The 18,803-nt window shown below is 35.9% G+C and overlaps 1 protein-coding gene across 13 annotated transcripts in view; it reads right to left on the reverse strand.

Moving 5' to 3' along the window:
• ZNF644 (zinc finger protein 644) overlaps nucleotides 1-18,668 on the reverse strand; it is a 103,360-nt gene extending 84,692 nt beyond the window's left edge. For 4 of the 13 annotated variants that reach the window (XM_033114249.1, XM_033114248.1, XM_033114245.1 and 1 more), the window contains exon 1: nucleotides 18,384-18,668. The gene's annotated coding sequence lies outside the window, so the exon portion shown is untranslated. Of the gene's footprint in view, nucleotides 1-12,871; nucleotides 12,941-16,990; nucleotides 17,593-17,663; nucleotides 17,926-18,082; nucleotides 18,309-18,383 lie in introns of those variants that run through there. The other 9 variants (XM_033114244.1, XM_033114250.1, XM_033114238.1 and 6 more) reach the window with 7 other exon arrangements.
• Nucleotides 18,669-18,803: the final 135 nt, after the last annotated feature.

An 18,803-nucleotide genomic window follows, 5' to 3' on the forward strand; every position in this document is an offset into this window, starting at 1 on the left:
TATTTTCAAAACTCTAGACATTAACCAAAGGCTTGCAGCAATCTTGGGAGAACTTATTCAAGAAAAATGGCTAAATCATAAGACCAATAAATTCTGTGACATTTTATTTTGCCCTAATCCCATCCACACACCCAAGAACCATAGTTTTGAAAGCCAATATTCCACAAGTCTAGGGAAAACCACCAGCCTGGTAGCTACCTGATGGGGGCAGAAGAGGGTGGGAGCATTTTCACTATCCCATTCCCAGAGGACTGTCATTATTCGACATATCTAGTAGTTTCCTAGAAGACCTCACTCCCAAAGCTATCTTAATTTGACCTGACTCAGAGCTCAGACAGTGCAAAAAACAGTCTTTTCTCCAAAGGTATTTGTCAAAAACAATCAGAGGCAATTGTTTCAAATGGTAGCTGAGGCAGTGGATAAGAGCTGAGACAAGCAACAGGCTAACCAAAGAAATTAAAAAAGAAAAACTGGGGGCTCAGAGAAGTTCAAATATATTCCTGAGAGTCTAGACGGCCACATGCATGCAAAGGGCACATGGCCATGGCTGTGCACATGCTCAGGAAAAGGCCTGAGCAGGCCCTAAGCACTTACCTCTGGCTAACCTGGAAGCTCTGCACCAGCCGGAAGTGAAGGGTATGGCAAAGTTACAAACTTCCTGGCTCAGTGCTGCCATGTCGGAACACACACAGAAGCTCTCAATAAGACTGGTCCCAATGTCTTAATGGTCCCAAGCATTTAAGGAAACCTCTGCCCAATCATTAGCTGACCACCAAGCTAATTAAGCAGAGAGACTGCAGGGGACACACATGATAAAAACAACACAGATTTTATAAAATTAGTTCAGAAAAACCTCTGAACAAACACAACAACAAATAGTGGGAAGGGGAGAATACCTGTTTATCAGAGCTGCCACATTATTTTAAATGTACGTTTTTCAACAAAATATGACAAAATATTTAAAAAAAACAAGTATGACTCATACATGTGTGTGTGCATGTACACACACACATACACACACACAGAGCTGTCAACAGAAAACGCCCCTGAGGAAACCCACACATTGAACTCACTAGACAAAATTTCAATCAGCTATTTTAAACACGCTCAAAGAATTAAAGGAAATCCATTTCTAAAAAACTAAAGGAAAGTATGATATGGACGTGTCACAAACAGAAAATATCAATAAAGACAAAGTAAAAAAAAGAAAAAAAGAACAAAATAAAAACTCTGGAGTTGAAAAATACAATAACTAAAATGAAAAATTCACTAGAAGGTTTCAGCATCGGATTTGAGCAGGCAAAAGAAAGAATCAGAGAATCTGAAGAAAGGTCAATTGAGATTATCTACTTTTCAGAACAGAAAGGAAAAACAAAAAGAAAAAAAAGGAACAGAATCTAAATACTTGAGGGACACCATTAAGCATATCAACATACACACAATGGCATTACCAGAAGAGAAGAGATGGGCAGAAGAATATTTGAATAAATAATGACTAGAATTTCCCCAAGTTTAGTGAAAAACATTAATCTAAACACCAAAATAACTCAAGAAATTACAAATAGGATCAACTCAAAGAGATCCACACCGAGACACACCATAATCAAACTGCTAATAAAGAGAATCCTGAAAGAAACCAAGAGATAAGTAACTTGTCACATGTAGAGATCCGCAATAAAATAGCAGTTAATTTCTCATCAGAAACCATAAAGACCAGAAAGTAATGGGAAGATATATTCAAAGTACTGAAAAAATAAAACTGTCAACCAAAAGTCTACAACTACTTTTCAAAAATAAAGGAGATATTAAGACATTCACAGATAAACAAATATAAGAAAACTGGTTGCTAGCAGACCTACTGTATAAGAAATACAAGAAATGTATTCACACTGAAATGAAAGAACACTAGATAGTAACTCAAATCCACCTGAAAAATTAAAGAGCATGGTAAAAGCAATTAGGTAGGCAAATATAAAAAGGAATATTTTTTTTAATTTGTGACTTTTTTTTAATCCGATTTAAAATATATATAAAGGTGTAATTTTCGGCCAGCCCAGTGGCTCAGGTGGCTGGAACTCCATGCTCCTAACTCCGAAGGCTGCCAGCTCGATTCCCACATGGGCCAGTGGGCTCCCAACCACAAGGTTGCCGGTTCAACTCCTGGAGTCCCGCAAGGAATGGTGGGCAGTGCCCCCTGCAACTAAGATTGAACACGGCACCTTGAGCTGAGCTGCCCCAGAGCTCCTGGATGACTCTGTTGATTGGAGCATGTCCTCTCAACCACAAAGTTGCCGGTTCGACTCCCGCAAGGGATGGTGGGTTGTGCTCCCTGCAACTAACAACAGCAACTGGACCTGGAGCTGAGCTGTGCCCTCCACAACTAAGACTTGAAAGGACAACTTGACTTGGGGGGGAAAAAAAGTCCTGGAAGTACACCCTGTTCCCCAATAAAGTCCTGTTCCCCTTCCCCAATTAAAAAAAAAATGTAATTTTCATGAGAATAGGACAAAAAAGAGGAAAGAATGGAGATGTAAGAGAGCAAAATTTTTGTGTATTATGGAAATTAAATTGCTATTAATCCAAAGTAGAGTGAAATAAAGTTACTAATTGTAATTTCCAGACCAATCATTATGAAATGAAAAAATATACAGTGCAAAAATCAACAAGGCATTTAAACGGTAATAGAAAATAATCTATTCAGCATCACAAAAGACAATAGTAGAGGAAAAGAAGAATAACAGAAAAAATTTTAAGACATACTGAAAACAAACAGCAAAAGGGCAGACATAAATCCCACCTTATCAGTAATTACATTAAATGCAAATTAACTGGGCATTTCAATCAAAAAGGCTGGCAGAATGGGTAAAAAAACAAAACCCAACTACGTGCTGTCTACAAGAGATACAGTTTAGATTTGAATAAATTCAAAGTAAAGGGATGGAAAAAGATATATACTATACAAACCAAAAGAGATATATATAATTTTATACTATAATAACCAAAAGAGAGCTCAAGTGGCCATACTCTTATCAGACACAATAAGCATTAAGAAAAAAGTTGTTACTAGAGACAAGAAAGAACATTTTATAATAAAAAGGTTAATCCACCAAAAATTATATTCAATGATAAACATATATAACCCCTAACAACAAAGAATATATATGAAGCAAACCTTACAGAATTGAAAGAAATACAAAACAAACAAAAATAGACTTATATATCTCACTTTCAATAATGGGTAGCACCAGACAGAAGACCAACAAGGAAGACTTGAACACTGTAAATTTGACTTAACAGACACCTATAGAACACTCCACGCAACAAGAGCAGAATACATCTTATCTCAAGTGCACATTCTCCTGTATAGACGATCTGTTAGGACATAAAACAAGTCTCAATAAATTTAAGAAAACTGAAATCATACAAACTATGTTCTCCAAACACAACGGAATGAACCTAGAAATAAGTAAGAAGGAAATTTGGAAAATTAACAAGTATGTGGAAATTATGTAACAAACTCCTAAATAACCAATAGGTCAAAGAAAAAAAATCACATGGGATATTATGAAATATGTTGAGATGAACACAAAAACATAATACACCAAAACTTATGGGATGAAGTGAAAGCAGTGTTTAAAGGTAAATTTATAACTATGTATGCTCACATTTAAAAAAAACCTCAAATCTATTTTAAAAAACCAGAAAAAGGGCAAACTAAACCCAAAGCAGACAGAGGAAAGACATAACAAAGACCACAACAGAAATAAGCAAAACAGAACTTTAAAAATAATAGCGAAAAATCAATGAAACCAAAAGCTGGGTCTTTGAAAACAGCCAAGAAAATTGACAAACCTTCAGCAAGGCTGATCATGAAAAAAGACAAATTATTACAATCAGGAATGAAAAGGAGATCATTACTACTGATGTTATAAGAAATAAAAAGGATTATAAGGGAACACTAGAAACTGTATGGCAACAAATTAAATGACTTAGATAAAATGGAAAAATTCCTAGAAAAAAATAAACTACTAAAACTGATCAAAACACAGAAATTTTGAATATGCCTATCACAAGCAAAGAGATTGAGGGAGCAATGAAAAAGTTCCCAGAAGGAAACCCAGGACCGAATGGCTTCTCTAGTGAAATCTACCTTTAACTGTTTAAAGAATTGACACCAATCCTTCTCAAACTCTTCCCTTACCCCCCCCCAAAAAGGAGGGACCACCGCTTCATTTTACAAGGCCATTAATACCTTCATACCAAAACCAAACAAAAACATCATAGGAAAACTACAAATATCCCTTATGAATAGTCACGGAAACCCCACTGCACACGCGCATCTCTATACCATCTAGACCCCTTTGCCCTCCTGTCCAATCTGAACTGATTATTCTTCAGGCTGTTTGAACAGCACTCTCCTTGGATCTCCCTTCACCATCATCCTACTCTCTTCACTTCTCCTCCTGTACGGGATCCTAAATCTTTTTTATTTACCTCATCATTTTTGATGGAACCCATGTCCTCTAGCAACTTCCTGAGATATATAATATTCTTACCTGTTAGGTTTCAAATTTTTAGCCTACTCCCATACTTCACAGTAAGGTATAGAATTAGTTTGGAAATAACTTTCCTTCGGGGTTTTAAAGACATTATTCCATTATCGATCACTTTCCAATGTTAGTGATTCCTAATCCTTTGTATGCTCCATATCCGAAAGCTTTTAGGATCTTCCCTTTATTTCTGATGTTTCAAATTTCACCATAATGTACTTTGATGTGTTGTTTTGTTAACCAACATGCTGAGCATTCTGTGAGCCCTTTTAATGTGGAAACTCAAGTTTTTGTTTCATTATTCTTAAAGTAATTTCCTTCACCATTTTCTCCCATTCTGTAATTTTTATTTTTCACACATTGTACTTACCAAGTATGATCCTAACTTTATTTTCTCCTACTTTATATCTCTTTTTCTCCTGCTTTGTGGGAGATTTTCTCAATTTTACCTCCCAACCTTCTACTAAGAATTTAATATTCTAAATTTCTAACTCTACTATTTCGTATTCTATATTCTAATCCTATTTCATATTCTAAATGCCTAAGGGCTGTTTTCTGAGGACCGTTATTTTTTTTTATAGCATCCTTTCTTGTTTCAAAGATATAACTACCCCTTTACTTCCGAAGATACCTGTAACTTTTTTATCTTCTTGAACTGTTTTATTAGATTGGTGCAAAAGTAATTACGGTTTTTGCAATTTTTTTTTTTAACCTTTTGAACCGCAATTACTTTTACACCAACCTAAGTATTTCCTTGTTCTCTTTCATATAGGGGTTATCCTCTATCCTCAAATGTTCAATGAGCCTCAATCTCACGTTTTAAAATGAAACACTTAAAAGTTGCCAAGAATTTTTGTTAATAGGAGTCACAGTCTGGGCCATTTCCCTGGTGGACCCCAATCTGTTATTATTTGATCTTTTTTCCTGATGATCAGTTTGCTATAACAGAATGAATTTTCCAATTTTATATTCTGAGATTAGAAGCCTGATATCCAGTATTCTCAGCACTAGGAGGGGAAAAGAGGCTGACACCCTTAACTTGAGCTGTGCCTCGTGTTCCCAAGAACAGACATACTCCCTTTGAATATCAGAGAAGAAACTTGAAGAGACCCCAGACCCATTCCTGGCACTATGCGTTGCTTGCTTGTTACAGAATTCTTTCAAGGTACCTGCAGCCCCCAATTTCTGAAGCATCCCACCGCTACTACTTATCACCAATTCTAGGCCTTCCCCACTAATAGGGGAAAATTCAGTTTTCTCAGATCTACAATGTTACCACTTGTTGCTTTCCAGCTTCTAAAATTTTACTTGTTATCAACTTTCCAGTTTTCTTTGTCCTAGACACCCTATGCCTTTTTTTTTAAACCATCATTTATTTTGGTAGAGATTTGATAGCAAATAAATGGTGACTTAATCTACCATATTTAAATGAATATTCATTTCATCACTTTTGATGTGTTACGTCCTTACTGTTGTTCATTTCTGAATACAGTAGTACCTCGGTTTGCGAACGTCTCTACTGATGAACATTTCGGTTTACGAACGCCGTAAACCTGGAAGTAAATGCTTCGGTTTTTGAATACGCCTTGGAAATCAAACATGTCACACAGCTTCTGCTGAGTGCAAGATTCCGAAGCCTACTTGTCGGCTGTTTTCGAACGTTTCAGAACTCGAATGGTCTTCGGAATGGATTACGTTCAAAAACTGAGGTACTACTGTAGTATGAAATTTAAGCTCGAGTTCCAATAGAACAGAGTTTTAATCGTCCAAGTAGTTACAACCACTTTGGCTTAACTAGTTTTACTATAGTGTAGACAAAAAAATACTGCTCTATACGATTTCTCTTATTTAAAATTTCAAATCCTTTAAGAATCCTAAAGCACAATTTCAAAAAATTCACAGGAATTTAAAAGAAATGTGTATTCTCTATTGAAAACAAAGTTTGACATACATCTATTAAATAAAGCATATTGCTATTCAAATCTTTACAGACTTAATTTTTGTTTGCTTGATTAAATTCTGAGAGGTGAATTATAGTCTCCTAAAATGACAGGTGTTATCAATTTCTCGAAAAAAAGAAAAAAACTCTATTTCCTATGTTTCAGTGCTATTAGTTTATCACACAAAAGTTCAAGCGGGATACTGTTTAGTAGTACTAATTATTAATTTAAAAAATTATTTTTCACTCAAAAGTTTTGGCCTAGAAAAGCTTTATCCTTTGCTTAATGTCGATGAAACTTAATAGTATTATTTTTGACATTCTTTTATTTTCAACGTTTGTGGCATTTTGACTTAGATAAAACTCATAAAACCACATAAGAATTTTTAATCCAATTTGGAAAGGGGATGGGAGGCAATCGATTCCAGTTAAATTAAGAAAAAGCTGATGGAAAAGTATTAGGTAATCAAACTTGACAGGAAAGTCGGTGAATGGGGCTTGGAAAATATGATGAACCAGGAGTGTATTACTGTTTATGGCACTGCTACCATTAAGACATTCACTGACATAGCGCAACATTTTTGGTTACACCACAGCCACTGAAATTTATCTCTATCTTCTCCACCTCTTTTTTTGCATGACTGTATGAGCTGTTTCAGCAGCATCAATGTATATGAAATAGTCAGTTTGGTTTCCTAGTCCCCATCCCTTTCAAACTGCTCCCTCTCCTCATGCATGTCGTGATTTTTTTAATGGCTTTTCAGCTTGCAGAGACCCAAGGCAGCATACACAGGTGGGGAGGGGTTTATTTCCAAGAAGTCTGCAAAACAACTAGGTATAAACAGGGAACTACTTAAGAAAGAAGTTCAGGGCAGGATTTTCCAGACAAGCTTCCTACTACCATACCACTAGTTTATAGGATAATCAGGGAACAGTAAATAGTTCTGCTATCATCCCTTTTCATCCATACTACCTATACAGAAACCCCCTTTCCATCTATACAGAAATCCATACTATCTATACAGAAATTTCATTTCAGAGGTGTGGATGAAATCTATTTTCCCAGTGATATTAGAGGACAATCTATTCTCTTTTGCTTTAGCTGATATGCTTCAACAGGTAATATGGATGGAGTCCAATGTAACTCATTATTTTACCATGTTGCCAAAAATCTCACTAACTTCTTTACTAACTAAAGTTAAACCTATTACAGTGAGAATCGTTAAAATGTAAATTTGTCATAAGACTACCCTTCTATCTTAAAACTCTAAGATTCTATTAACTCCCAAATTCTTCCTATTTACTAACTTTAAACAAGGCAGAAACGAGTCTTTAAATTATGTTCTATAACTTTTTCAAATTTTCCTAATTCTATTTTAATAACTACCTTACTCATTATAAGACATACTAGTATACATTCAAGAACTCTTAAAAACTCCTGTTAAAAACAAGTACCTTACATCATAAATATCAAAAACTACTACTGCCCAAAAGGAACTATATATTAGGGATTCCCCCCCCCATAAAAGCAGTGTGTTTTCAACTGTTCCTAAATTTTAAAACAAGTATCTATTTTAAAATAAATTTTAAACATTGGTAGTCCAGATTGTTAATTTTTATTATCTCTTGTTTTCCCACGAACTCTTATACCAATTAGAATGTCTCTTAAACCATGGCTAAAATGTACTATTATAACTCAAAATACGGCATTGCAATTACAAGTTCCTCTTACCCTTCATCTCAATTTTTTTTTTTTTTTTAGTTCACAGTACCAGCTATTCAGAAAATACCACTATAGCATAACTTTCTTGGGTTGTAAGTTTTCAAATGAAACTTTTTAAAAAGCTCATCAGTTTTTTTATAGAATAAGGCAGATGGACCTCAATTAGTGTTAATAATGTACTTGCAAACTGTGTCCAGGTAAATTTATTTTTAATACCGGAAGATGAAAAAGAAATTGTTCCATTCTTATTTTAACTTTGTACTACAAACTTAGGAGGAAGTATTTCACTTTATTTTAAAACTACCACCGCCCCCGCCCCCTTACTCTGGTATAGCGGGGTGCCAAAAACATGTATACACGACTTGTATTCATCGTTTGTTACTGGTATATATTAAGTATCACAATTTTAACACAGGTTTTTCCTTTCTTAAAACATATATACATTTTTTTGGCTCCGTTGTATATCCTCGACCCACCCCTGCAATAATAACCTCTAACTGGCCTTTCTCACTTCAATCTCTTCTCCAATCATGTTGTTTCTGGTTGCTAATCTTTCTCATTTTTCTTTATGTATTTCTGTTCAATGGTCTTCAGTACTCCTTATTTTCTAGTGTCTAATTCAAATTTCTTTAGGTTCCTTCAACTCAGGACCTAATCTTACCAACTTTATTTTTTCATTAAATTCACTTAAAGTCGAATATACTTAGAGCAAGGAAAAAGCTTGCACTCCACAATTCCCATCTCTGTGTTTAACATGCTTTCCCCCCTAGCTAATATTGCCTTCCCTCTGCACCAATCTATATACATCACTTTTTCAAAATCTAAATAAAAATTTTCTGCCAAGAAGCTTTATTAATTAATCCAGCCTTACTATATGCCATTCATATTATGTCAGCTCAGTTTCAATTCAAATGTTTCATTATTGAGTGTTCTTCAGTAGTGTCTTAGATCTGTCTTAGATCCATGAGATCTTTGGAGCAGTAACCATATCATTTGCTGTGCATATCTGCATTCTTACCCCTTGTGAGGTACTAAGTGAATTTTGTGTAATAACTAACTCAATTAAGACAAGCGAAGATCAGATAAAATATAAACACATAAAACAAGGTTTCTCTGAATACAAAAAAATCAAATCTCCCAAACTAAATTCAAATGTAACATTCATTTTTTTGTGAAAACAAACCTTCCCCGTAAGTGTATTTTTTACACATTGAAGTCAGCTCTTAGGCTGTTAATCAATAACATTCTAATTGGTTTTTGAAATCTAGCCCAAAAAGGTTATTATATAAAGTCTTAATATTGTGTAGATAACATACTTTTTCAATGTCTAACCAATTTTGCTTTTAACGTTCTATAGTTGACAAATACAAAACCTATATAAGAAAAGTTGACAGATGAGGTTTTATTTCTTCAAGATAACTATTAAAATTCTTGGAGCAAAAGTATATATTAAACAAACTTATTACATATTCAAAAAAATAAAACTTCACCACTTCTTTATATATTTTCATTCTTAAGCTCAAAAGCATTCATAATCCAAACAATGATAAAGTATTTTCATGTCCATTTCTGCACAATTTATAAAACATCTTTCCTCAAAACTAGGCATACTAGAACGTGAAGATACATATTTTCATTGTTATATACTTTTTACAACTTTATTATAATACATATTTCAAAAAAAATCCTTATCCCAAAAGCACTAATTATCACACTACCACAAGGCTTCTGCTGCTCAATATTTATGGAAAACAATGCTGTAACCATTAATTTCATTTGAAAAATAAAACTGATTCAAGCACCAGAAGTAAAAATCATGATCAGTAATTCCATTTCATTTGTCAGTGTATAAAGTGCCCTTCTTGGATGTTTAATCATTCAAACTTTTGTGCAACTGTCCAGAAGGTAACATTCTAGTTCCTTACTCATAAATGTCAAAATCTTTCTGGTTGAGAGTGAATACTTACCTGTAACCATAAGTACACCAATTTATTCCTACCCTTACAATCACAACCAGAAATACTCAAATACCTTATTAAGTAACCTGAAATGCCTGAAAGTTAACTTACATAATGCCGAGAAGCTACTATTAAAGAGGTTCCAAAAGGCATCTATATAAGGAGGCAATCCAAGACCTCTACCTACTTCTTGGCTATATGCCTAGAGAATACTAGAATGAAAGCAAGCCAGACAATTAATGTTATCTGTAGAAGCAATTCAAATTTCTACATTCTAAACAAATTTTCTAATGATAAAGCTAACCTCTTTACTATTTACTATTAATGAAACTATGAAACATCTCTCTGATAGTGATATAAACCACACTGGAAAAAAACCTCCAAATTCACACAATGCCAAACAAGAATAGAAAACGTGTTAGAATCAATTCTCACTACCCTTAGAAAGGAAGACAAATATGCCATAAGCAAGTTCAAAAACAAGCCATACTTACTTATGGTGATAAGAGGACAGAATAGTGGTAATTCTGGTAAGGGGGAATTAATAAGAGGGGACATAAGGTACCTTTTTCAGTGCAGAAAACGTTATATATCTTGATTGGGGGAGAAGTTACCTGGGTATATTTATATGTAAAATTTCTTTGAGTTGTACTCATCATATGAGCACTTTTCTGTAAGTTATATCTAAGTAAAACATTTTAAAAAGTCATCAATGGTCAAACCCAAAAATCTCTCATTTTTGATCATCTCCATCATATAGCTAATCATAGAACACGAATATTCCCTAAATGCAACTCTTTCTTTTTAGAAGATTCACAAAGTTTTTTAGTATTCTTCCAGAATTTTTCTTATTTTGCCTCATATTAATTCACTTAAATATTAATTCAATATTCATTCAAATGCTCGTATACATGGATTAGGCACCTTCCGACATAGAATATCTCACTCTCACACACACACACACACACACACACACACACACACACACCATAGAAACCAAATTCCCTAAACTGGATTCAAGCCAGTCTGTTATCTGGTTTCAAGTTATAGCTCCCATTTTAATTCCCATCACTTTGCAGGAATGTTCTTCGCCATAACACTCTTTTCTCAGCTATCCTTTAAGGCTCGGTTCAATTTCTACTTTATCCTTTCTTCATACTTGTACAGAACTTACTATCTGTATCTGTACTGCTGAATATAGTATATGTGGCTATTGAGCACTTGAAGCCAGCTAGTCTGAACTGAGATGTGCCTCAAGTACAATACACACACACTGGATGCTGAAGACTTGGTGTGAAAAAAAAGTGCAAAATATCTCAATCATGTTTACATATTATGTTTTGGATATACTGAGTTAAATAAAATGCATTAATAGAATTAATTTTACCTATTTCTTTTTATTTTTTAACATGGCTATAGAAAATTTTAAATCACATTTGTCATTTAGCATACCTCTATTGGGTAATGCTAACCTAATACAATCTATTTATAAATGCCCCACAAACTATCTTTTATATGACTGTAAAAATGAGTGTAAAAATTCAATATTAAGTTTTTTCCCCGCCATAAAGGATTATTACATTAGGAATTATTAATAGTAACTAAACTATTAAGTGCCTATTTTTAATATCCTTTTTAAAAAGTTTAACAAAGAAGCTTAAAGCATTGAAAAGTATAAAAATTTAAGTTCAGTTCTCATACAGCTATAAATTGAAAATGTCATCTACATTTTACATATAGCCAATTTTGAGTTAAATGTCTCCCCAGAAAGGATAGTTATTATTAAACCAGCAGCATTTCTAATCCCAGATATATTATTTCTGATTAAGCTATTTTTCTTCTTAGTCACTCCGTAAAGAAAAAGGCAGCTTCCATTTTGACCAATATCATTGTACCAATGTCCAACAGCCCAGACAAAGAGCCTTTATATGGTGGTATGAATAAACAATGTGGGCAATAAGATACCATTTGAAATAAGGGTAGGCAAAAAAAATGCGCTTACAATGTTAAGTTTTATAAGTAGGAGATAAAACTTACAAATTATATAATTAGGTTAAAGGACAAATACATAGAAAGGACAGGAAGGCAGAATAGAAAGTCTCATCTGTAGAATCAAGATAGGCCTAGATTCAAACTTGGCTGCTCTATTATTTACTAACTTTCTGACCCGAGTCTGTTCCCTTGCATGTAAAATGGAAATATACACATCACAGTATTAAAAAAAAGTATCAGTTTTATCTCCCTTTCCTTTAACACTAATGATTATATATATATATATATATATATATAAAATGGTGATTAAGATTATGGGTGAATTCCCCCCTTTATTTTTCAAACTGCTGAAAGTATTTTTTAAGCACAATTAAACTTCTAGTAATTCACACTCACACCCCTCAAGTGAACTTAAAATTACTTTTACTAGCTGCCTTTTATATTTTTTTTTTAACTTAAAATTTGTGTTGGTGGTAGGGAGGTAAACAGAAGAAAAATTAAAGGGAGAAGTAAGTTTAAGGCCATACCAGCACAGACATATACAAAACAAAGTGTGGTGTGGAAAATGGTAAAAGGAAATGCTGTCTGAGAAAAATCAAGCAACGAAAAGATAACATGCCTCTCCAAAATCTAGCTACTGTTGAAGTCACTCCTCACTCTCATCTGGGGTTTACATGTACATTACATACAAATACACATAGTCACACACCCTCTTCTCTCTGCTAATGGTCACCACCATCCTCATGATCAAAAATTTAGAGGGAAGAAATTCAGGAAGCTGTAACCAAAAAAAAAAAAATATGTATCAATACACTGACTGAGAAATAACCTAACTAAAATGTACCCATTCCCAAGTGCATTTATTCATCAGCTGACAGTCATAAAAGGGAAATGTGTTCCTGAAATACTGAACTGTTAAAATGTTAAAACTGTATGAGGCACAGTGTGATGCCTACCTCTGACTTCCTTTATAACAGCATTCCCTTTGTAGATAGGGATCTAAAAATGAAACACTGACAAAAGTACACTAATCCAAATCACATGTGAAAATTTCAAAAAATAATTAAACAATGGCAATTACTATTATAAAAGATAACATTTACTCAGCATTTGCTGTATATCAGAAAGCTAGTAATACAGTATTATTGTTAAATCCACTTACCTACTGCTCACACAGCTAGATTTTAACCTCACCAGTTGTACTTCAAGGCTTACACTTTCAAATCTTATCTCATCCTGCCTCTTTATTTACATGTACATAATTAGAAATGCAACTATGATTTTCTGTGTATATATAAACTTACATATGTTTGTGTGTGTACATAATATTCAGTAAGTCGATAGTGAGCAACAGGCAATTATCCCAACTTTGACAAGGTTTTTATCTACTTTCACAAACCATTCAACAACTGGGAATCACTCCCGCCCCAATAAATGGTTTTTTGAAAGTACTAGTTATATTTAACATCTTCCTCAAGAAACTGATGAAAAAGATATGCTTTTGAATAAAAGGATAAACACCATGGAAGGATAAAAATGTTAATCTTTTAAAAAATTTGATCAATAATTGATAAAATATAGGTAAATGTGTTTTGTAAACTATAAATTAATCCTAACATTAGTTTTGTTTTGTTTTAAATAATAAGTTTGGCTCATAACATTTACGTTTCTGGATTTTGAACAAAGTCTTAAAAGCTGTATTTGCAACGTCAATGAATGACACACACAGTAAAACACTTAATAACCTAAAATTTTTATTTATCACTAACCAACTTCAATTGCACTACAATCTAGACTAACTAATTTGTTCCTTAAATTTCAAGGAACAAATCAGATCTATACTTTTCACAAAGTTATTCACAAGATCACAGTTCCCAGAATCCCAAATGAATGGGAAGGCTACAGCTTGTAGATGCAGTAGAACAATGATTAGTAAGTAGAGGGAGAGTGTAAAGGAAATCTCTTAGAAACACTAACCATAATCCAGTCTCACCTTTCCCCATTCAAGAGAAGTGTGCACTGCTGCTGCTTCTGCCCTGACATTATCCTCCTTCTCTCCCTTTTGAAATCCTCTGCTTTTCTCCTCCTGGGAAGTTATCTCACAAAACTTGTTTTTCTTGCTAAAATCTCTCAATTGTCAAAGGATGTCTTCAATTTAAAAGAACAAAAACATACCAACTCCCCATAATCACATTAAGAGTTCCCAGTAAATTCAAAGAGAATAGTAACTCCATCGTTCAACTTTGGCAGATCTAAGAAAAAATTAAATTTAACAGGAGAGCAACTGAGGCCCTAGAGATGAGATGAGAAAACCTTTTTCATAGAGACTCCACCTCCCTGAAGAGAGACTATGAATTGAATTTGGTGTTTTATCATCTAGGTCTCAAGTGATCTTTATGTTTTTGTTTGTTGTTTTTTTTTAAGAGGGGAAAGAAGAGAGATACTTTAGCCAACCAGCAGGGTGAGCTAGTGCTAGAATTTGTTTGATTATTCTCAATTCTCTCAAAATTCAGTGGTGTAAATGGCTTACACTATTAAAAGCAGCTATTTCCCTCTAATAAACCTAAAGTAAAAGACACTACTTCTAGAATTGCTTCAATCAGTGCTACATCTCATTAAGTTTGTTTAATATTTACAAAACAAACATTCTCTATACCAGAGGGATTAATAAATAAATGTAAAAAAAAAAGCTCATTTGAATATTTATTCAAAATATTACAGTAGCCATCTTTTATTCTCATGGGTTTTTTTTATTTTATAGGGCAATCGATGTTTTTAAAAATTAAGAACACTTTTTTTAAAAGGACTCCTAAAATTAATGTTCTATAAAATTAGGACTGAGTAATTCAACATACCAATTTCTGCATTCAGTGCAAACTACAGCTGCCTTAAGATCTGCCTGCAAAGCAAGCAGTCACGAGAAAAACATTCCTACAAGAATCAGGTCCACTCTTTTCCTTTGGAATCACAACCTGAGAAAGAGTCTAAATAAGTAACTCAAAACTCTAACTGTGTTTGGGATGAGAGAAAGGTGAATCTGATCTTTTCTGACAACCAATTTCTCTCAAGTGCAGATATCCCAATCACTTCTAGTGACTGTCCTTCAGTCTTTCTTTTCTCCTCCTGCTATCCAAAACAATGTCAATTCAACCACAACCAAAACTCTCCCCCTTATAACTTGAATGACAAATTAAACCTGCAAAATTTTTAAGGTTTGCAAATGACAGATTCACTTTATAATTGTAAATATTCTGGGAGTAATTCTAATTATCACAAGACTAGCGTGTAATTAAATCCACTCATATAGTGTTGAAAATTTAAAAATAACTTACCAACTTTCTTAGAAAAGGCAATAATTTAAATGCACCTTAAATAAAAGCTTTAAAACCTCCATACAACTTAACCATTTTTGTTAAATTTGATATCCAAAAAAGTTCAAGATAACTATGGCGTTCCACTATAAATGATTTTACTACTTGTTGAAAGAATTTCCTAATAGATTTTACAGAACTACTACTCAGTAGCAGTAGTCTTACGTTGTTTCTAACTAGAACCAGTATTAAAAGGCATGTTAACTTACCCAACTAAAATACAGTTACAAAATGAAAGGCACTAGCACCATTGTTTTCAGCATCTCATTTCTTATGTAATAACTGGTAATAATGGCAGTTATTTCAAACTTTCCAAGAAGTTTATCAAGCTACCTTTTTTTTTTTCTTTTTTTTAAATCAAGATTGGGTTTTGAGGGGCGGCCGGTTAGCTCAGTTGGTTAGAGCACGGTGCTCTTAACAACAAGGTTGCCACAGGTTCGATCCCCGCATGGGCCACTGTGAGCTGCGCCCTCCACAACTAGATTGAAACTACTACTTGACTTGGAGCTGATGGGTCCTGGAAAAACACACTTAAAATAAATAAAAGTTTTAATAAAAAGATTGCTTTTTGAAAACCCCCAAATTCAAAAGCAACATTGCTCTGAAATGTGTTATTTTTTATCTGAATTTGTTTCACTGGAAGTATTTTAAAAACTAAGTTATCATATCATGTTAAATGTCTTTTAACTTGTCAGTTCTAATAAACAGCACCTAATTAACAAGTATTCTCAAACACACTTCCTTGTTTTACTTTTTAACCATTATTAGTTACAGAGTCACCTTCTCATGCCAGCAACATAACCAATGAAAACAGCAATGGGGTAGAAGTTGAGAATTTTCCATTATGCCACTAACTTAATCATCTCTGACCTTCAATATAGCATAAGAGAGTAAGACTAGTTGTTCGAGATTCCTTCCACTCTAAAACTGTGTAATTCAGTAATACATTTTGCTAATGCTAATATTGCCTATTTGTTAATACAAGAAGACTGTTCTCTGTTAGGAGAAAAGCTAAAAGCAGGGAAATCTGGAGGGAAAATAAAAGGAAAAGGAAAATTTTAAATAAAGTTGAAAAGTTCAACTTGAAATTTGAACAGAGATCTAAAGTTAGTGATCGAAACGTGTTTAAGTATTCTTTCAGTCACTTGAATAATTTTGTTAATGTGACATGGTCAAAACATGAGTTGTTTCCAAATTTTGTACTTCAAAAATTAGTTAATACCAATATACAAAGTATAATGCAGCCATTAAGCGCAGTATAACTTTGTTAGAAATTCTAACATTTACACTGCCATAATTTTAACAGCAATAGATATATACCATGGCATTAATATTAGTCAAAACTTCATGTTACACCTATTAAAATGTCTAAATTATAACTTTTTCATAAAAACTATTTTTTTCTTTCCAAACCTACCAATGCAATATTGCTGCCATCAAGTTCCCTGGATACTTACACATGACACTGAAGGCAAACAGCCGGTTTCCTCGCTTTGAGCAACTTGAGTTGTCTATTTTTGAAATGCTTTACTTCTTGCAGGACCAAAAAATATAACCAAACTACTGCAGAGAGGCAATGTACTAGTAAAGCAAATTTAATCTATCATCCGGATGCAACAAGCCTGGCATTAGTCAGGACTGGCCAGAATAGATGATGGTGTTTTGGTATTTCTGTTGAAATTATTTAATTTGTATACAAAACAGGACCATCATTCAGGCCCCCAGTTGAATTTATCCCTTGTTGAGTACTTCTCAATGACCACACAAAATTTGAAGTCTAAACATAAAAGTTCTATAACAACTAAATTTACGTCAGTATTACTTAAAACAGTTCAAGAAAAGTTTTCCACTAATGTTGCTAAACCATGGATGGATCCCAACACGAGAGTCGTCTGCGGAAGTCTCGTAACAAGAAACCTTTAGCTCCACCACCTAAGTTTCCAATCACTGAGAAGGGTCTGGGACAACTCATCTTCAGGTTCACGGGAGAAGTGGAGCACACCTGCTTTCCTCTGGCAGAGATTAAGCTCCCAGGGACACAAAGGCCAGGGAATCAGACCTGGAGAAGCAAAAAGCTTTAGCTGGACACCCACCAAGCCCCTGGCAACCCAAACACTTTGAGCGATTTACCTCTTGCTGCTACTTCCCGGACACCTAGCGGCATAAGATCTTGCAGAACAGGGGGAGGGGAGGGCTATGCGGTCCTGGTCCCATGTTAGGGGAGGGATGTGTACAGTTAACGCTAGAGCTGGCGCTTCTGGCCAAGCCGGGGCAGCCACGAAGAGAGGGCTTGGTGACTGCTCTCGGACCGCCCCGTTACTCAGTGCATTGCAATGGCGACCGCCAGGCTCCCCAAGCCGCCAGATCTGGGCCCCTTCCCCCTACTGCTCACTGGCTGCTCGTCTTCATGTGACTAAACAAAACCCCCAAGTCTAGTGCCCAGCTCAGCCCCTTTGTGTCCGCTACCGGGTCCTCCGACGCCGCCGTGGAAAGGTCCTCCCCCTACCGCCTCCGCCGAGTCCCGCCCAGCGGCGGCGGCCGCCGCTCACCTCAGGTTCCGCCGCCCCCCGCGGCCGCCGCGGCCGCCACCTCCCCGAACCCGGGGCCCGGGCTCCTTGTATAGCACCAACTCCGCCTCCTCGGCCGCCGCCGCCATCTTAGCCTGTGCGGCAAAATGCGTCCTTTTGGATGGTTGGGACCCAGCCTAGGGCGTAGCTCCCCGGGCCCAAGCGCCGAAGGCCGGGTCCCCCAACTTCTTCCGCCACCCTCAGTCCCGCCGCCGCCACAGCCCAGAGTCCCGAAACCCACTCGGGTCCCGGCGAATCCGACCAAATAACCCCTGAAACTCACAGTTTGGTGCCGTGTGCGTCAAACCGGGGCGACGTTGGGAGCGCGCGGCGTCCCCGCGTCACACGCTGCACTGTACGCTACTCGGCTCCAACGGCCCCCCTCCGCTCCCCGCTTTTCGCCTCCGGCCCCGGTTCCCACGGCGCAGGCGCGCTGCTTTCCCGCCTCTACCGAGCTGCGGGCCGCGGGGGTGGCCAGTGAAGAGCTCTTGGGCAGCTTCGCGCTGGTGGAGCTCCTGGGCCAATTAGACAAACCGGGGAGCAGAAACAGTGCACCTCTGTTGTCGGGTGCCAGAAACCAAACAAGGTCACCTCCCCCAGCGCTGACCTAATCACTCTCAAGGAGGTTCCCGCCCCAAAGTAGGCACGCTCCAAATATGGTGGTGCCCAAACTCTGCAAGACCCAAACACTTAGGCAAGCCTA

The sequence above is a fragment of the Rhinolophus ferrumequinum genome, chromosome 9 (assembly GCF_004115265.2).
Source record: "Rhinolophus ferrumequinum isolate MPI-CBG mRhiFer1 chromosome 9, mRhiFer1_v1.p, whole genome shotgun sequence".
In the NCBI taxonomy this organism is placed as follows: Eukaryota; Metazoa; Chordata; class Mammalia; order Chiroptera; family Rhinolophidae; genus Rhinolophus; species Rhinolophus ferrumequinum.